A 21,868-nucleotide genomic window follows, 5' to 3' on the forward strand; every position below is an offset into this window, starting at 1 on the left:
AGAGAAACATAAAACTATGCTTTTACACTGTTTAAAGAAAATTTGATTATTTGTAATGAATTGTATCTTTATATTTTTATTTTAAAATGCAGAATTTTCTATTTCATATACACACCAACAGAAATCAAGTTTTTCTTTTAAATTAAATGAATTTCAGTACTTTGTTGGGAAAGTATTGTTTAAAGTCTCTTATTCTAATGAAGACTATTTTAATGAAGACAAAACCAGACATAAAACAAGTATATTTCCTCTTTCATGAGTAGGAGTCTTTGAAGAGCACCTCTGAGACTACTCGAAGTTTCCTTGTAATTGTCACCTCTTTGCTACATATGACAAGCAAGCTTTAGAGAGAGATGCTGGGCATCTCTTGCAGTAGGATATGCATGCAATGAGCTTCTTATCTCAGCCAACCCTGCTGGATGAGGTGGCTTCTACTTACAACCTCCCCCACCCCGGAAAGCTCCAGTAGGAAGATACTGTTAAGGTCGCAGTGGAATGAGTGATGGACATGAAAGCCAGAGTTCACTGCCTAGAAAGGAAATAAAGACATGGACAAGTAGCAGGCCTCACAGAAAGTGCTCTCATCCATCAAAAGGAATCCTCTGTGTCCACTCTTCTTGTTCTTTGGATTCTTGGGTTTGAACCTAGATGGACTTCTAGGTCTTTCTGTTTCTACAAAGGAGAGAATTCTGTAATTCCTGAGAGTCTGTGATGAATGCATTCTAGAGGATCAAGGTGCATGACAGTGCATATAATAGGACAGAAAGAGATGTTCCAAAGGTCAAAATTCAGGGGTTGGGGCAGTCACTCTGGGGCCTGGGATCAAGGTCTTAATGTCTCAAACATGATAGTAAGAAACAAAAAGAAGAGGTAGAGAGCAAGAATGCATAGTGAAAGGGTCAGTTTTCTACAGGGTGAAATATGCATATTTTAAAACATATATAACATATATAAACATAAAACATATATATATTATAATTATATAATAATTTTATAAACATATATAACATTATATAAACATATAAACATATAAGCATTATATAAATGTAAGAGTGCTTTTTAAAATAAGTGATTTCAAAAAGCACTTTTGCCCTTCGTTCTCCCTATGAATCCATGGTTATATAGGTCTTCCACACCTGCATTCCTGGCGCCAGAGGTAAGGGGAAGGTAAGTGGAAATGAGACACAGAGTCAGACAGAGATGAGATGGGCTGTGAAATGTATCATCCATGTGTCCATTGTATCCTGGGTGCAAAGGGGATGTCATATCCTCTAAGTTGCCTGAGAGGATCTTCTGATCTACAGGTGAATGCACCTGGCTAACCCTCATGGTCGCAGATTTAATAGATAAAGCAGGGTTCTAGACTGGGGTAGGACCAGGCTCTGATTGCTAAATGTGGCAACACTTACTAATGTTTCTGATACATTTTTTTTTTCTCAAGCCAATCTCCAAGTAAATAATTATTACAAAAGGTGGCCCAGGGTGCCTGGGTGGCTCAGTCTGTTGAGTGACCAACTCTTTGTTTCAGCTCATGATCTCAGGATCATGACATTGAGCCCCGCATTAGGCTCTCCACTCAGCATGGAGTCTGCCTGAGATTCTCTCTCTCCATCTCCCCTACCCTCCCCATCTGCCCCACCCTTCACTCATGCTCACACACATGCTCTTTCTCTCTCTCTCTCTCAAATAAATAAATAAATAGTCAATCGATGGATTGACCAATCTTTCGGGAAAAAAGAAAAGAGGTGGCCCACTTCTAATTGTTCAATAGCAGGCTGCTTGTCAAATGCTATTGATTCTACTTCACTCCACAATCAGATGCTGTCTGGCCAGTTTACCTAAAGTAAAACCACTTTCCCAACAGAGACAATCAATCACCAATGATTCAGATTCCCATAACTTTATATGAAGGATCTTGGATGTCCTCTTATCCCCACATTCCTCTCAAAGATCACTTCTTTCTTCCTCATTTTTCCTTCTCCTTGGAAATCTCTTGATGCTTAAGTGGTTTTTTAAGAAAAAAAAATTATTTATTTATTTATTTATTTGAGAGAGAGGAAGAGAGAACGTGAGCATGGGGAGGGGAAGAAGGGAGAGAAAGAATCTTAAGCAGACTCCCGGCTGAGCACAGAGCCCACACAGGGTTAGGTACTGGCCTCCGAGTAGGCTCAAACTCGTGACCCTGAGGTCATGAGCTGAACCAAAATCAAGAGTTGGCTGTTTAACTGACTGAGCCATCTAGGGGCCACACACTTTTGGTGATTCTAACCCTCTTGTCCCTGTAGCATGGAAGAGTCCCATACTACAGCTAGCCATCCTTAGAACTGGCCCTGGAGATGTTAACTACTTTGTTTGCATCCATGCGCTGTTAGCTAAAACTTCTGCACTGTTCTGTCACCTCCAGAGGCAGGAAAAACTCTCAGACTTCCACCCTTCCTATTTAAGGTAGTATTTAAAGCTGGGGGACTGAATGAGATCACCTATGACCTGAGGATAGAGAGAAAAGAGAAAGAGAACATGGCTGGTCCTGATCAGTAAAGGCTGATCAGAGAGAAGGAAGCCACCAAAAGATGTGAAAGAGTGTGAGACAGTGAAGCATGGGAAAAGCCAGGAGAGTGATGTTATAGAGAGAAAAGAGGGTTCTAAGAATGAGAGGTGTAGTGAACCAGGCCAAATGCTGCTGAGAACTGTAATAAGATAAGGAGGGAGGATTGACCGCTGGTTTTGACAGAACAGAAATCTCTGTTGTCTTCGACAGGAACCCTGTCATGGTCAGGTGAGGAGTGGTGCTCCCTAACACTGTATAGAAGGAGGAACAAAAGAGAAGGATTTGGAGACCATATTCCCAGTTTTATTACCCAGGTAAGTAAAAAAATGAAGTAGTAACTGAGGAAAGGGAAACATTCAAGGGAGCGCTGGATTTTTGGTTTTGTTTATCGAAATATAGAAAGAGTGTCAATGAGAATGATCCATTTCGGAGAAAAAAAATGATTTTTAGAAGGCAATAATTACAGAGATAGATGATCTTGAGTGAACTAGAGGTGATGAAGTCTAATGAACAGGTTGAGGGATTGGACTCAGGCACAGAGACGTATTCGAAAGAGAGAAGGAAGGAACTATGGATGCAAGGGAAGTAGGGAATTAGATTTGGTTAAGGCAAGATGCTGTGATTTTCTTCTGGCTGCTTTTGTATTCTTTTGTATGCTGACTTGTGCCAACAAAGGAATCCAGTGGGTCCCTTCTGAAGATCCCTGAGGCAGGTCCAACTTAGCTATGTTTTCTGTCCATCAGTCTTGGTCTAAACCATTTACTTCTTTTGAATGTTACATAACAGTCCTCCAAATTTTTCTATCTCCCAAGAACATGGTAGAAAAATCATAGACTTTTCCATAGGAATTGAAAACAGCTTTATTTTCTAGATGAAAGAAATCTCCAAATACAATTATGCAATTATGCTAATGGTTTTAGAGAATACCTGAAATACTTAATGGATTTTTTTGACTAGTGTTCATAAAGTTATGCAGTACTGCTACATTTCTGCTGGGTAAATACTGACCTACAAAACAGGAAGGTGATCGAAGTAATTGTCAGGCTGGCGGAACTTTGCTTAGAAGAAGCTGCCTTGTTCCCATGGATGGGTCTTTGAGGCTAAGAAATGAACCATGAAATACCTAGTCGCAATAACAACAATGCTCTCAGAAGCCCGCAGATGCTTTATACCATGTTTGCTCTTTTAGGCTTGTCATAGGTAAGCCAGTCTGAGGACAGCTGGCATTCAGGAAAATTACATCAGTGTCAATTAAAGGCTAATCTTGGCACTAAGTTCCCAAGCACAGGGAAATGTTTCCAGGATAGAATATAGTGTAAATCCAGGAAGAGATCACTTCAAAATAAGAAAGTCACAGAATTACCTTCACGGAAGTACTTGGGAGGACTAATAATTTAAAAAAACAAACAAACAAAAAAACCTTTAGGTGTAACCTTCCCCTGTGCCACAAATCTCACAAATTTTTTCAGAGCCTTCTTTTGAAGGAGTTATTCTCCACTTAATTCCACTTAATTTTATGACACATAAATCCCTTCTATGCTTTTAAACCCATATGAGAAAATGGCCAGCAGCCACAGAGCAGATCCTTAGAGTCAGAGGCCAGAAGAGGTCCAGTGTTTACAGGTAAGGATAGGTTGGGACCTTAAGCCACACTAGCATGCAACCATGCATCAGTGAAAAAAATGGGAACTTTTTAGAATAAAAATAATTCAAGTTCATTATTAAAATTCCAGAAATTCAGAAAATTATAAAGAGTGAAAGACAATCCCTCAGGGACAAGGATATTTAATCTCTTGATATAGAAACTAGTTATTATTATTTAGAATAATCAAAACATATTTACTATGCGATTTACAACTTCAAAAATATTTAAAGGAGTTTTTTTTTTTTTATTCCATTTTGTCTTTTTGTTTCTTTCTGTCTTACTCTCTTTAAACACAGAGGTGTTACACAAATCACTTCATCACCTGTTAAGTGCAGGTCAACTAGAATTGAGCCTTTTCTAAACATGTATATCCCTCCTATTTACCTTAGCTGACATTTGGAGCTGATTTTCAATGTCCTGGTGTTTTTTAAAGTAATTCATAGGGAATCCTAACACAAATCTTTGCTGATAAACCCAAAAGGAGGCATACATTTCCTATAACATTATGGGTACGTTCAAAATTCTCCCAGTACTCACTATCTAGCATTTACAAAGTATTAAACAGAGACAGATTATCTTCAAAAATTTTTTCAGGTCATAATTTTAAGAACTTTCTTTTATGTTCTAGAGATGAGGACTAGACACTGATAACAATTACATAGGGTACAACCGTAGGATATTAGATCAGAAAGAATGATTCTCAGTAACCTGATCCAGCACCCACCTGATCATTCCCCAACTACTATTTTGAGAAAAGTTAAAGCCAGAAAGAGGAAAGAACTTGGCCAAGCTCATCTCATTAGAATCAGTCCTGAGATCAGAACCTGTGACTCAGCGTGTCTGAGTCCTAGTACTTAAAGCCTCCACAGAACTCCAGCATTGCTTAAAGAACCCTCGACCTGGTAGAAACAGAAGAGTGTCCTGATCAGCTGGGAAGTTACTACACAAAACCTTACCCACAGAGGTAAAGCCAGTTCTCTGTGGCTGGTCTCCTATGAAATTGTGTCCTATCCTAACCCTCACTGCAATTAAGCCTTATAGAATACTGAGGCAGCATGTTACACCACAAGATCAAATCATACTAACTCAGCAGTAAGGCTTAGACCCAGTTCCTAACTGTGCCGGGGTCACATTGGTGCTGCCACAGTCATAGAGCTTAAGAGCCACATTGCTCGAGGGCTGGGTCTCCCTCGTAGAGTCTGATGTTGGGCCTTATTAGCTTCCCATGGGCTGTCCAGAGAACAGTGGACGAAAGGGGTCCTATTAACCTGCTCCACCGATAAGACCCATTGTCTTCCTTGTTAGGTCACTTGCCTTTATAGTTTAACACCCACCTATGGGAATTTTCCCATTCAGGGCTTCAAACATTCATAACATAGCCTCCCCTCTATTGAGAAAGAATCTTCCTGTCATAAAAGCTGTGAAGTCACTAGGTGTGTTTTTGTTCTAAAGGACTAATCCTAGTGACATAAAAGAACAATTAGTTTTGACATTGTGCTGACTATCCTCCATTTGCCCTTCCACTCCCCTTATCCATGCCTTGTCCACCCATTCATGTCTAGCCCAAATTTAAAGGACACAAAAGAACTCACTTGTTCTCAGCCTTATTTGGCCAATGGGGAGTCAGCAGTTGAAAAAGAGGAGAAAGAGTGAGGACAGGGATTATTCTCCTGCCTAGCTCCTGTGAGTTCATGTCAGGCTAACTGAGTATTCCCCAAAGGTCACTACTATGCTCAGTCTGACCATTATGAAAGAACTTTCTCCTTCCACATGTCAATAATCCCTCATTCTTTCAGACAAAGCAATGGCAACATTTTTACTACTATTCCATACTCTGCACTAACCTATGTGGTTCCCTACACTTTCCCCCTATCTTTTTAATTTTTTCCTTTGTCAGTGTCATTTCTTCAACATACTCTAATTTCAGTGTGCTATCGATTTCCTCTTGTGAACTTGACTGATACAAATGGCAAAGTTTTATATCATTACCTTTATTAGGGAACACTGATCAGTACCAGTCTTCAGGTAGGACATGAAAATGATTTGTGTTTCTATGTTTGGAAAGTGGGCCATTCAATAGTCAAATCCTTCCAAATGACTTTCCCAGACAGGCATCTGTCTATCTATCTGACACTATCCCAGTTACTAGACATTTGGGTTTATGGCTCTGAGAGCCTTTGAAAGATTAAGTAAATCAGACATTTACCTAATTGTCAGGGCTTTAGAAAGAACAAGTATGAAGTAGCCATGTTAGTAATTACTAAAAGCAAAGTAATGGCTATGCATCAATTTTAAATATTGATCCTGCCTTTTTTCTGAATGATTTTATAATGTTTATTTAAAGTAGTTTCCCAGAAATCAATATAAACTTTAAAGGCCTTTGTTCTGCACTGTTTAGAACACCTAGCACAGTGTTAGACATCAGGCAGATGATTTGTTTCCCTAATTATACACGCAGTCATCTGCATACAGCTGCGTAGTTATATGTGCAGCTTGCTATTCACAGCTTTACTATCTTAATCTGATTTTTAAAGAATTTCTTCCTAAATAGATTAAATTAACATCCAGAGAGAAATTGTGTGACCAATACTACTGATAGAAAGGATCTACATTACTTCAATAATGATATACCCTCCTAAGTCAAATCACAGCAGAATCTTGACCATTCTCAATGCTAATTGGACAAGGGGAAGCTTATCAGTATAAAAATAGAGATTGGGTAACTACTACAAATACCTCTTCACCCCCTCTTCATTTTGATCTCAAAGTTAGTTATCATAAGATCAAGGATAACTCAACAGAAAAGCAGCTATTTTTGAGGATGATTTTTACTTCATACTTAGCAAGAACTCAACCCAAATTCCTGCATTTTCTCAAAATTATTACTTCACTTTTTGTACATTTTTTAGGGAGAGGGAAATAAAGCTTAAATCTATTAAATAATATGTAAATGATGCAGTTTATTCACCTACATTTAATAAATATAACAAAATCATACTAATTTTTGAGTAGAAGGTGGTAGTAAAATGAAAACTCTTTTTTCTGAATGGGATCTTATTTACATATGAAAGAGCATGACTATGCTTAAAGTAATAAAGAGGTGACAGTATTTTCTACACATATACATGAATGTGCACACATACACACACCGATACTTTTAGATCCCAATTTTTCAAATATCTTCCCAAATTGAAGATAAAAGAATATACTGATTTTAAGTATTTGCTAAATATGAAAGTTACAGTAAGAGCTTGATTCTCTGGAAACTCAAAGATCTTCTTAAGTAGATCTACTCTGGGGTTTATGTGAAGTGCATTACTGGTGTAGTGTCTGCTGTAGTTTGGACAACTAGGGATCTGCTGGGATTCCCACTCTATATTTCCATTTTGGAGAATTTGGACTAATTTTGTGATGTGAATGATCTTTAACTCAGATTTCACATGTGACAGTTTTGAACCAAAACACTTCAAAAATCACATTTCCCATCTAATCCAAAATCCACTTATACATACACAAAAAATGACATTATTTCCCCAAAAATATACTTCTCCAAGATGTTACTATTCTCCAAAACTTTGCCTTGTTTTATAATTAACTCTTCAAATTTACTACTTTGAAATGAATTGAAGATTTACTACTTTGAAATGAATTGAAGGATCTTTTGGGATATATCATCATATCTCTTGGGCATATTTCAGATAATCAAAACTACCCACAAAATGAATAAAATAATGGAACCATGGCTTAACAGTAGGTTATATTTTAAAATATGTGTTCAAATAGCATCCCAACAATCACAGCCTCTGATTTTCTAATAGTCTCTCCAAGAGGCCTCTTTAGTTGTCATCTACCACTCAGCGTATATTTACTGATTAGCTATAAAAAGACTGGTACTGTGCTTGACCCAGGGCTACAATGTGGGACAAAATACTATCCTCTACACTTGAATCACTCCAAGTCCAAATGGGAGAGAGAGCTGTCTCGGGCATTTCCAAGGGCCATAGGAGCAGCTCTATGGAGCTAGATCTGCCTGGGGAGGAAAAGATGGGACAGTTTCATGGAAGGTGCCACATTTGAGCCATCCTAGAAGACAGAGTTAATCTTGAGACTCAAGAAGATACTACTTTGAATGATTCTTTGTACAGAGGCTGGATGAAATGGCCTAAAATTCAAAGTTATTTTCTCATCCTGTAGGGAAAGTAAATGTGGAAATTGTTGGCTGACAGGACTTTTTTGGTCATATATCTCCTAGACAGTTTAATTTCTGCAGCCTGTCTTAATTTAGAGGTACAAGTAAAATAGAGCTTAGAAAATGATTTTCAGAGACTTAAACCAATTCTCTTCATAATATACGAGACACCTATTTACATTTAAAACTGCAAAACAGTGCACAGGATAAGGTTTTGTATCTGTCTTATGGTGCTTGCCCTCTGTTTTTTCCATTCGCTTCCGAAATTGCCAACTGAGGCATTTAAATACTAAAGAGAAAGCAATTCTAGAAGATAATATGCTTAGATATTAAGAAGTCCTTGCTGAGTTTATAGAACTTGCTCTAGACCTAGAATTGAGAAGTGGAAATCCCTCTCTGGACAGACCCTTCCCTGTGTCAAACCCGTCCCCTATCATGCAGGTGAATTTATATATATTTCCGGTGTTTATAGTTTAAAGCTATACTATTTTATGTATACAGCACTGTATTACGTTCAACATTTGTAGATTTTATTAATTTTGATATCTTTGGAAACTTACCACATTTTCTAAATTCTCATTCTTTATGAACCCGAAGTTCATTTCATAACCCTACAAATCACTATCATTAATTTCTATTCAAGTGATGATAAACTATAAATACAGGAATACATAAGATGGAAACAAAGCATGACTCCACATAAAGTAGCAAAACAGCACAAAAACAAGCTAACTGAAAATAATGACACCCAAAAACTGTTTTAGAAGAACAGTAATAGATCAAACATACTCAAGTTCAATCATGACATTAAAAACCCAAAGAGGAGCATATCAACCACAGCAATGGATTGCTTCCCCCACCCACTGTGGGCATAGTGGGGGTGTTTTTGCATTTTTAATTAACTTTTTTATTTTTTATTAACATATGATGTATTTTTAGCCCCAGGGGTACAGGTCTGTGAATCACCAGGTTTACACACTTCACAGCACTCACTAGCACATACGTTCCCCAGTGTTCATAACCCAACCACCCTCTCCCTACCCCCAGTAACCCTTAGTTTGCTTTGTGAGATTAAGAGTCTCTTATGTTTTGTCTCCCTCCTGATCCCATCTTGTTTCTTATTTTTTCCTTCCCTACTCACCAAGCCACCCACATTACCTCTCAAATTCTTCATATCAGGGAGATCATATGATAATTGTCTTTCTCTGACTGACTTATTTTGCTCAGCATAATACCGTCTAATTCCATCCACATCGTTGTAAAAGACAAGATTTCATTTATTTGATGGCTGCATAGTATTCCATTGTGTCTATATACCACATCTTCTTTATCCATTCATCTGTTAATGGACATCTAGGTTCTTTCCATAGTTTGACTATTGTGGACAAGCAATGGATTGTTAACAGTGAGAGACACTAAGTGTGTAAGAATGCAGTGTGTGTCATGGGAACATCTGTATGGGTGACAGTCCATGTCCTGGCAGGGAATCCACCCCAAGTCCTTCAACAATCACTTACTGTGAAACCCATTCTTAAAAACTTTTTTAAAATGATAAGCATTACACTCTATATTTTGTCAAATCCAGCATTCAAAACAGAAACCAGAGAATAATAGGAAGTGCATCCACAATAGGAATAGGAATTCCTATTAATAGGAATTGCATCCACATCTCAGGGGTGTTATTTCTTAGAATGAGTGATAGTCCATTTTACCTGAGAGTTCAGTGTCTTCAAAGTCATTAAAATGCCACCTCCTGTCATTTTTTTAAGGAGAACTTCTAAAATAATCTAAAAAGGCAAGACTATCCCCATTTGTTTTCTGAAATTTTGGAAACCTGCTATCAGAAAAATGATTTTAAGTGAGGTTTTTGTGTTGGTTTTCTTTTTTTTATTTTTTCCAGTATATATTTAAGTAACTACTGTGTGTCAGTCACCATGACACTTTTTGAGGGAAGCAGTTATGGACAAGGTAGACATGGGCCTCATCCCTATATACAAAGGAGAAGGACAGTGAACCTTTCTGATTAAATGCTCTAGTGCAATGAGAGCAGACATACAGGGTGCCATGGAAGCTACATCAAGAACAGTTCTCATGAACTAATGGAAAAGAAGATCCAGGAGGGCTTCCTGAAGAAAGTAATATGTAGACTGAGAACTGAAGTATGAGCAGAAGTCAACAAAGTGAAGAGGAGAGGGAAGGCCATTTCAAGCAAGGGAAATAAATATGTAAAGACTTAGAGGTGAGAAAGATCATGGGACTGTGAGGAAAAAAAATCAGTAGAGCTGAAGCCTAGATTTCATAAGGACAGAAAAAGTAGCCGGAAAGATATGCAGGAGTAATATAATAGATCCCGACTACATAATACTAAGGAAAATTTAAGAACAAAAGAAAGCCTTCGAGATATGTTTTACAAGGGCCGCTCACTAAAGAATGGGCTGGAGAGCTATAGGAGAAATGGGGGAATGGCTTGGACACGCTGTGACAGTGAAGATGAATGTGCCCTTAGGAGATGGAAGTGCCAAAGCCTGGGGAGAGACAGGCTGTACAGTGTGGGATGAATGGAGTCAGCAATGATTCTGATTTCTAACGTAGGCACCTGACTACTTGAAGAAGTCATTCACAAGATATGAAATGTCAAAGCACAAGCAATTTGGAGTAATAAATGCAAGATTCTATTACTTAACTTTTGGACTTATCGGCATATTGTGTTTGAATACCTGCAGAGCATCTGAGTAGCGATGTTCGCTTGGATCTGGTTCTGGAACTCAGGAGCGAAGCCTGGAGGGAGACCTAGGAGTCTCAGGGATTCCAATCATGAGAGCGGATGAGGCCTCCCCAGGCAGAATGTGGGTTGTGAGGAATTGGAGAGGACCTGGGAAGTACCCCCAATAAATATCAAATTTGCATGACAGGCAAAGAAAGAGTCTTGTATCTTATGCCAGTTTCTCTGAGAGGTAAATGTTGAGACAAAGCTGTGTGCTGATACTTTTTTTAGGGTACCATGCCTGGACAAGTACAGTATGGATAAAAACACAAGTAAGTCTAGGAAATAGGGAAAGCAAGTAAAAGGTGATGCATTGCCCAATTAGCCACAGACTCACAAGACAAAATAATCACATGCCTGTTCATGCCAGACTTCTTCAGAAAGTCATATGAAGCCCATGAAAGGGGTTTTGTTTCAGGGTAAGAAAGGGCAAAGTTCAACTTGGGTGCTGGAGCTGCTGCAGCATCCCCATGGTGGGCACTATACAGGATCTGCAGACGTCAAACCCTTGTCCCCACTGGAAGCAAAGACCAGAAGGTGGAAAAGGTGACAAAGCAATGGCAGCAGAAACCAGGAGTTTAGAAATGTTAGAATATGAGCCACCACTGGGCTTATCTAGCCTGAGATCAAGGTAGGCTGCCATGACTAAGGAGAGAGGTGGGTCTAAACAAATCTTGGCATGAGTATATGAACCTCAGAGAGTACAGGTAGAAATGGCCCAAGGTGGTCAAAAAGTTAAATAATCTCAAAGAAGGCAGGGAGGAAGTATTTCATAGAGGGGCCATCTATGCCAAATACTTCTCACAAGTAAGACAAGCAAGGTAACAACTCTAATGGATTTTAATGGATTGTCCCTTCTTCAGGCAACGACATTCTAACTTTGCTGTGGGGAGCCATGCTTCCTCTACTTTTGGCTCTTGTGCTCTATTTGGAGTAAATTCCCCTAATAGCCCCAGAGTTAGAACATGACCCAGGCACATACCATCAGACAGTCATCTCTGTGCTCATAGGAATGGCTTGCCAACCAGCCAGGTCGTTTCACAACAATTGGGGAAAAGCTATGAACTGAGACTTTTCAATTACATGATCCAAATTATCCTTTTTCCTAAGCCAATTTTAGCTGGATTTTTATCCTTTATAACTGAGAGTTCCATGATAACTCCAAGAGCAGATCGTTGTCCATTGGATTGAATGTCAGATCAGTAGGGGCCTTGGAGAGAACAGTAGCAGTGGTGAAATCCTGGAAGAAGTGATTGTTTCGTTATCCTCTTTTCAGCTCCTCAAATGCCAGTTCATCTACTGGTAAAGAACTAAGAAGGACAACTTTAAAATGTTTAAAGCATCTGTAGGAGGAAGGAGAAATGACAGCCACAAATGGATCCTGCTTGTCATCTCTGCAAGACGTGCTTGCATAGCTTCCTTTCTGTTAGCATCTGTGATTCCGCCTCTCAGATCCGAGACTGGTGACACGTCAGCTGCTACTGGGTTCCTGCTCTGTCCCCTGTGGTTCCATATACCCTGACTCTACCCTGGTAATTCTTTTCTTTTCTTTGTCAATAAAAGGCTCTTTGAAATACCTAATTTGAGCATGCCATCTCTTTCCTCTTGGAATCCTGAAGCTGATCCAAATGTCAGATTTTTATATCCCAATGTTTAAAAAGGAAGCTAAAGCACAACAGTCTCTTTAAGGAGGAGAGCTGGTTTATTGTTGGTGTTGTGGTGTTGTTTGTTTTGTTTTTAAGGAAGTACTTAAAGCAGCCAAATCCGTCAAAGTGATATTCTTAGACAACCAGAAGAACATAACTCAATTTGCCTCTCTGTCTATCTGAGTCTCATCACCCATCCTAAAGTTACTAGACAGTTATGTTTGTGATTTAGGGCCCTTTGTAAATTTAAATGACCTCCCCAAGTCAGTGGAAAGGACAAGTGTAGAGCAGTGATTTGGGGTTATGACTGAAAACCAAATAATGACTGCACATTGATTTTTAAATACCAATTGCCTTTAACTTGAATAGCTTTTGTTATTTTATTTCCAAAAAAATTCCCAAGAAATTAGCATGTATCTGGAAGGCCATCACTCTGCTTCATGTGCCATCTAGCACACTGCTAGGTGTAGAATAGTTGATTAATAACTGCAGGCAGATTGACTTGTTTGCATAATTAATTGTTTATACGGTTGTCTGCAGGCTCTGGTCGTGTGTGCAGGCAGACCATGCTTACTTTTATTACCTCTGAAAAATGAGACCTTTTTTGCATTGTCTCATTAGATGGATTAAACTAACACCCAGAGACGGACTCTATGTTTAATATTCCTTACAAGAAAGGTCCTTAAATTTATCACCCTTCTTCCACCCCTGTAATCAACTCAACCCCAACATTTAAATAACTGAAGATCTAGAAATGATTTTTCAGAGATATAATACAAAACAAATCAATTTAGAAGAGAGCATGCTTCAAAATAAAATATCCTTATTAAGCCTATAATACCTTTTTCTGAACATAAAACTAAAAAAGAAACTCAATTTACATATTTTAGTGTTTGTTAAAAGTCATTAGAATGCCCATTCCTAACAGACTTATCTTGGTTTTGAAGTTGATTTTGGGAAGAATTTTTGGAGATTTCTAAAATTCTCATTTATGATCTGAGCCTATAATATGTTTAATAACCCTGAAAATTGCCATGAGCAACTTTGATTCAAAGTGATAAATTTGACAGCTTTCACAGTTGTTACAGAGCAACAAATGTAATGGAAACTATGTATATGTTCGCATAAAGCAACACAGAATCCCACATACATGTACACATACAAACGGCTTATTAAGAATAATGCTGGAGAGTAGAGCACATGCATGGGAGCACACTGGGCTGTCTCTGCCAACTGGACTGGTCTCACCACCCTAGTAAGTCAAAAATATGCTAATGAAAATGGCCTCCAATTCTTGGCTGCATTGTTTAACTTTACTCTCTGGATCAGCAATCCTATTTTTCTTAGGTTCTCAGTTATTTAGTATTTTGCTGGAAGAACAGGGTGATATCCAGCCTAATATTCTGAAGAATTGCCCTCATGTGAGACATCCAGATGATACTAGCCAGACTCCTCTAGAAAGACAGATGACTTTGACAGCAGATACTAGTTATCATAAACATGGAAACACAGTTCACTGGACCTGGAACCTTATATCAGGTGAAAATTCCTTACTGGGTCCAAATATATCAGAGCTACAAGGACCCATTGTTGTAATAAAGCATGGTTTATGAACCCAGAAGAAAATAAAGACTTTCCTACTACAGAATTAAGCACCAAAGTAGGCAGAGATCAATTGCACTGGAAGACAATTAAAGCCCTCCAGTATGTCCGTGATCCTTGTCTAGAACATGCTGACTGGTTCATGAAAGCAGATGATGATATATATGTCATACTGGGTGACTTGAGATAGCTGCTTATAACCTATGATCCTGAAGAACCGTCTACATGGGAGAAGATGCAAGTGTGATGTGAAGCAGGGCTACTGTGAATGGAGGTGGGTATGCGCTGAGCAAAGACCCCTGGAGATTTGTTCATGTGGTTTGAATGCACATCTATACCCATTTTCACCTCTGAAGTCGTAGCCCTGAGGAGATGCATGGAAATACTAAACATAGAACAAGGGAATTCCAGAAATTGTGCTGGAAAAGAAGATTTCTATCCCTTTTTGCAAAACAAAAACAAAAACAAAAAAAACCAAACTGCACCATCTAATGTAAGCTTCTTTGGGCAGACCTCTTTGGAAATGTAACTACGTGCCTCCTATAGAGGATTCCAGTTGCTGTTCTGATTTTGCAATTTCTTCTCACTATGGAAAGGTACAGCTATGCCTGTGTTAAATACGTAGTTGATCATTTTCATCCATATGATTATTTATATGGCTATCAACTTGCCTTACCCGAGAATCTACTAAAGGAAATGAGTAAAACAAATAAAAATAAAGGTGCAGAAGCAAACTGAGGAAAACCTTCAAAAGAAACCCATAAGAGAACAAAGGTGTGTAATGTAACACTGAAAAAAGACCTCTGCATCTTTGAAGGCAACACTAGGGTCCAGTGAGTGATTCTAAGTGAGTATTCGATACTAGAAGTTTTCCATAAGAATGGCTGCAAACTGAAGCTTTAGCAGGAGCGGTAGAGTGTTTTAAAATATCTTTTTTGTACAGTATTCTTACATGTTGTATTTTAAAACAGTGGGAGGTTGGGGGAACCAGGTGGTGGGTATTAGAGAGGGCACGGATTGCATGGAGCACTGGGTGTGGTGCAAAAATAATGAATACTGTTATGCTGAAAATAAATTTTAAAAAATAAAATAAAACAGTGGTCAGGATGAGAGATATTGTTGCCTGTTTCTGACCAGATGTTTAGTGGCACTAAGAAAATAAAGTAGCTAGGGGGTGCCTGGTTGGCTCAGTTGGTTGGGCATCTGCCTTCGGCTCAGGCTGTGATCCCAGGGATCGAACCCTGCTTTGGGCTTCCTGCTCAACAGGGAGCCTCCTTCTCCCTCTCCCTCTGCCTCTTCCCTTGCTTGTGCTCTCAGATAAATAAACAAAATCTTTTAAAGGGGGGGGGGAGAGAAAGCAGTTAAATTACTAAACCTACAGTTCACCATGTTAAGTAAAACATCCATGATAATAAATAGATCTGTCTTAATGAAAGTTCTAGAAGGAAGCATTCATGGTCAGTGTTAGGGCCGATTTAATGTTAAAATCTGTTTAACCATTAGGGCCTACTTAGCCAGAGCGACTCCATATTGCCTAGATAGCCATATTGTTGTTTACACTCACAGATTTCATTCCGGGAATAAACGCCCCCGTAGTTCCTGAAATCAGTTCTGGGTATCGATTAGGGGAGTAAACGCCTTAACAACAGAAGACACATACCTTGGGTCTGCCGTTAGGACTTTTAAAACCAGCCTATGAGATCGGGACAGGATCGCTCTCTTTGCAGGCAGCCCTGGCTGGTCAGTCTGACTTCTAATGCTTGGCATACAACAAGGCTTTGCATAACTTTCACTTTGTCTCAGTCTGGTTCCTTCGATAACAGACCCCAACAGTCAGCATGGTTTTTAAACTCAAGATGTGTGTTTGAATTGCAATATGATATAAATGAATTGAACTCACCTCTACTCACATCATTTCTAATAGAAATTTTGTTGTGACTATTTATAATTAGTGGTATTTCTTCCAGAAAAAAAAAAAAAAGGTAGAGTAAGAATTCTACTTGTCCTAAAATACACTAAAGAAATCACATTTTGAAATTATGGGTCTTGATTGTGTTTTATATTTGGCTCTAATTAGTAGTTAGTCTTTTACTAGAATGAATAATGTTCACTTAGTCTTCATGGTATCTTTTCTAAATATATTTGCCACTTCTTAGGGTGCCTGGGTGGCTCAGTCAGTTAAGCATCTGCCTTTGGCTCAGGTCATGATCCCAGGGTCTTGGAATCAAGTCCTGCCTTGGGCTATCTGCTCAGCAGTAGCTCTGCTTCTCCCTCTCCCTCTATAATCTCCCTCTCTCTCTCTCTGTCTCTCAAATAAATAAATAAATAAATATTTAAAAAAAATTTGTCTACCACTTCTTGAGTTTCATTCTCCACTATTATTATTTATTTACTCAAATATTAACAGCACTCTATAAGTATGCCTTTTAAATTTCTTGTCCCAAATGTACCCATTTTTAGCTTTGAGTAGCTGATAAATAGTAGATGTAATGCTATTTCTTACATGGGTATCATTTTAATGCTTTTCTTAGATCGGTGTCACTTATATTAGTACCACTCTCAGAGATTCCTAAGTCACCTTTATAATTGATTAATCAGAATTCTTTCCAACTACATAGTTGTGGTTGTTTGTATCCTTATTGTGTTGACAGCTGAAAACTTTTTTGTGTCTTTCAGGACTTACATAAAGTGGTTTTAAATCCTTCCTTTTTAGTATCTGTTGTGGCCACCAGTTATACTGACAAAATAGTCTGAATGCAGAATTTTTATTTAAAAAAAATTTTTAAATATTAGAAAATTTTGAGTGCTTAAATAAACTCTTAAAAATCAGAAATTAAGGGTGCCTGAGTGGCTTAGTCAATTAAGTGACCAACTCATGATTTCAGGGTCATAAGATCGAGCCCTGCACCAGGTGGGGAACCTGCTTAAGATTCTCTCTCTCCCTCTTCCTCACACCCTCCTTGTGCACTTCTTTCTCCAAAAAATGTCAGAAATTAAAAGACCAAATAATTTATGAACAGTAGACTGAAGTTTGCTGATTTTTATTATTTCTGAATGTTAACTTTTGCCAGTGGATAATAACTAAGGAGATACTCATTCAAAATGGTCTTTCAAAATACATTCATAAATGTTTCATTCTAAATTTGAGATCCTCTGTTTAAAGTTTCTGGAAAAAGAAATTAAACGTTGAATCCTTTTCGAATTTACCAATAGTATCCAAATACATTGTAACAGGATAATTTAGACTTCCTAAAAAATTATCTTCAAAGTTATAGATGTCAAATTCTTACATGTTTAAAATCTTGTTGCTAATCTTAAATAACTGAGTGATTTATATTTATTTGCAAAACCTTATGAAAATCATGACCACTTTGGCTGGAACTGAGAAAGGATTTTCATTTTAGTGATAAATCAGAGTACTATCCCCAAAACATTCACTAATATTTACCCATTAAGTTTATTTTTGCAGTGGTAGCATTGACCAGAATTTGAAGGGATTCAGATCCATTTTTGTGAACAACTCTTTACATTAATGTGGACACCAATTTATTTGTACTTTTTTATACTGTAGGTGTACATAGTTTCTGGTAAATAAGAAACCTTAAAATTTACACACAAACCTTAAAACCTTAAAATTAACATGATGAATAGCCTTGAGCAACTTGCTTAGGCTCTCTGTGCTCCTGTTTCCTCCTCTATAAATCAGAGGTGACACTGCCATACACTTCACAAGATATGTATTAGGAATAAACAAGTTAATATATGTAAGGCTTCTAGAACACGACCCAGCCCAGAGTAGGTGGCTAATAAATATAAGTTTTAATTATTATTCTGTTGCATTGGAGTATGACTATGTCATTCAAATGAATGAAAAGCCTACTTTGATCAAATCAAATACTAAAGACACTATTTCTTACATTTCTTATAATAATTTGGGAAACATTCTCTGTGTCACAAAGGTGGTGAGTAGCAGATTAGGGTTCGTGTGCAAAGTCTCGTGTGTTCTTTTCACCATGCCAGGCGTGGGGTTAGTCATTTAGTATCATTTCCAGCCTCACAGATGACATGTGGCTGATCTGTTGGTCAATGATAGTTAAATTAACCTAACAAATTATCACAGTGGTTCTCAAACTGTGATTTGTGAACTCTTACTAAGGTGCTTGTTCAAATGAAGACATCAAGAACCCAATTCCAGAAAATCTGGTGCTAGCATGGGCCCCTGGAGTATGTGTACTTACCACATACCCTACGTCAGTTCTCAAAGTGTGGTTCCAACCAGCAGCAGCAGCAGCACCTGGACACTTGTTATAAATGGAGATCTTGGGGCTCCATGCCAGACCTACCAGAGGAAAACTGGTAGGATTTTAGCAATCCCTTTAGCAATCCCAACCAGGATTTTAGCAATCCCTTCAGGCGGGGCTTAGTCATGCTAACGTCTGAGAACCACTGCCCTAGGCAATTCTACTACAAACAATCCTTGGACCACATTGAGAATTACTGACCAATAAATCAGGTATTTTTCAAAGATTTAGACAATTCATGTTTTTAAGTCAGTGTAGTCCAAGATAACACTATATTGAATGGGACTCTTGGGTGGCTCAGTTGGTTAAGTGGGTCCCTTGGGCTCAGGTCATGATCCCAGGGTCCTGTGATCCAGTTCTGCATGGGGTTGCTTGCTTGACAAGGAGCCTGCTTCTCCTTCTGCCTGCCACTCCCCCTGTTTATTCTCACGTGCATTCTCTTTCTCTCTGATGAATAAATAAATAAATAAAATCTTTAAAAAGAGAGAGAGCATTCATTTTAGCAAAATTCTTTAGCTTCTCAATTTTCCTCGCACTGTCAGTCAGTATGTTGATACTAACACCAGAGTTACCAGCACTAGAGCCCTCAGTAAAGTCTATATTTCTTGATATGTGGTAATTCTATATTTGGGACAAGAAGGGTTTTTTCCCCTTAAGTACTAAGTACACATTCATTGAAATAATATATAAATGACTTTCATCTAAAAAATGTCCACAGTTAGTAAAAAACAACAACAACAACAACTAAATTGAGGTAGCTATAATGTCCAAAAAAAGGAGGCGGGTGCCTAATTTTCCCAGTTGAAAATAATGGAAGAGATATCTCTCCCCTCTTTTTTATTAGAACACTTATCTTAGAAAACTTGTAATTAAAAGTTCTTTCTCTGTGCCTTTGAAATATGTATAAATCTTTTTAGAAGCTGAATAAGCTTCTTACAAGCACTGTGACCCAGGAGTGTCTTTCTCTAAAACCTGTGAGCCATCTCTTATGAAATGTAATCATCAAGAGAGCTTATACCCCTCTCTCCCAGTTCTCGTGAGGATAGGAGTCTAATTTGGATGAGCTCCTGGCTCCCAGTTACAAAACAACTTCTTATAGTAAAGATAGAAGAAGTTTATTTTCCTTTGTCTAAAACCAATCAATAGACAGATATGGTCACTGGAATTATCAGGTGATTTTAGGATGAACTATATCTAATAAGCGGTGATGCCAACTCCTCCAACTTGAGGACGACTTATGGTTTCTTTTGAGAACATGGGGATTATATCTGCTTGGCTTTACAAAAGGATGAGATTTCTTTCTTTCTCTGCAGTCCCTTCGTAAATTGCCTTTAATCATCACATTCTGGTTTAATGCCTGAATTCAACAACAACTGTTTTATGTCCCTGCTACTTTAATGGAGAACAGTTTTTGGAATGGGAGACGTTTTTGTTCTTAATTCTATTTCCCCAAAATAGCAAAATCCTGTTTTAGAAATGTAGAATTTTTTTTCCTGCTAATTCATATTACCAGTTGAAACTTTCATCACTTTCAAGAATCAGTTGACTTCATATACAACCTGATAAAGCAAAAGCATATCTAAGACCAATGGAGTGTATAAAACCAGATTTCCTGGTGATGATGTTTTATTCATCATCTTTTAGAAACAGAAAATCTTTCTCATAAGGATAAATGATTTTAGTGTGGTCTCAACAAAAAAGGCTTTTGCTGTCTTATGTTCTTAATAACTATAAGCTTGTAGGTTCTAGTGGGAAGAACATGGATTAAAAAGTAGTTTTCAGGGGTGCCTGGGTGGCTCAGTGGGTTAAAGCCTCTGCATTCGGCTCAGGTCATGGTCTTGGGGTCCTGAGTTTGAGCCCTGTGTCAAGCCCCACGTCAGGGTCTCTGCTCAGCAGGGACCCTGCCTCCCTCTCTCTCTGTCTCTCTGCCTGCCCATCTGCCTACTTGTGATATCTGTCTGTCAAATAAATAAATAAAATCTTTTTTTAAAAAAAAAAGTAGTTTTCATCCCAGACTTCAAATAATTTACTATCAAGTACCCTAAATTCCAAAGATTTGGTAGCTGCAATAATGTTAAAAAATAAGTAACCAGTATTTAATATTTTTTAAATATGGTAATTAGGTCAGCATTAACTTTCCAAAGTGATTATTTTATGATCATTTGAGTATTATTTTTTTATTTTCCTTGAGCCTACCAAACTTTATTCGTGCCAAGTGTAGGCACTATTATAAATGGTAGAGTCCCTAATTTGATTTATTAGATTTTTTTTTTCATGACTAGCTTTTCTTCTTCATTTAAGTTTCTGGTTCATTAGACTATTTCCTTCTTTGACAATTTAAATTTCTTTGTTCACAGACCTTTATTTCCTTCGTAATTAACTTCTATTTTTTACTACTCTTAATGTGGCTGTGATACACAAGGTTAATCTGGGTGCTGTTGCTACTGAGATTAGAGTTTGCGCCCCTCACTTCTAACTGTTTAATGACAAACTGTAGGTTTCTCAGGAGATAGAAAGGAGAGGGGGAAGACGTCTTAAGAGTAATTCCTGCTAACCCCTCAAACTAACATTATAAACCAGTTTGACACATACACTTATTAAAAAATGAAGTTGACAAATAGCATGGAGGACAAGGGGCGTTAGAGAGGAGAAGGGAATTTGGGTAAATTGGAAGGGGAGGTGAACCATGAGAGACTACGGACTCTGAAAAACAATCTGAGGGGTTTGAAGGGGCGGGGGCGTGGGAGGTTGGGGTACCAGGTGGTGGGTATTATAGAGGGCACGGCTTGCATGGAGCACTGGGTGTGGTGAAAAAATAATGAATAATGTTTTTCTGAAAATAAATAAATTGGAAAAAAAAATGAAGTTAAAAGCTATTTAGGTTGTTTCCCCCTGCCTTGTTTCCCCACTTTATTTTTGAGTAGGCCTTTAGAAATAGACTTAAGGAACCTAGTGTTGTTGGGGGTGGGGGAAAGCTACAGCTTCGTTTTCGCCAAATGTAGCTCAGACTAATTAAAAAAAAATGGAGTTCTGGGGTGCCTGGGGTGGCTCAGTCGATTAAACATCTGCCTTTGGCTCAGGCCCTGATTCCAGGGTCCTGAAATCAAGCCCCATGTCCAACTTACTACAAGGCTAGAAGCCTGCTTCACCCTCTCTCTGTGCCCCTCCCCACT

The sequence above is a fragment of the Neovison vison genome, chromosome 4 (genome assembly GCF_020171115.1).
Source record: "Neovison vison isolate M4711 chromosome 4, ASM_NN_V1, whole genome shotgun sequence".
NCBI lineage: Eukaryota > Metazoa > Chordata > Mammalia > Carnivora > Mustelidae > Neogale > Neogale vison.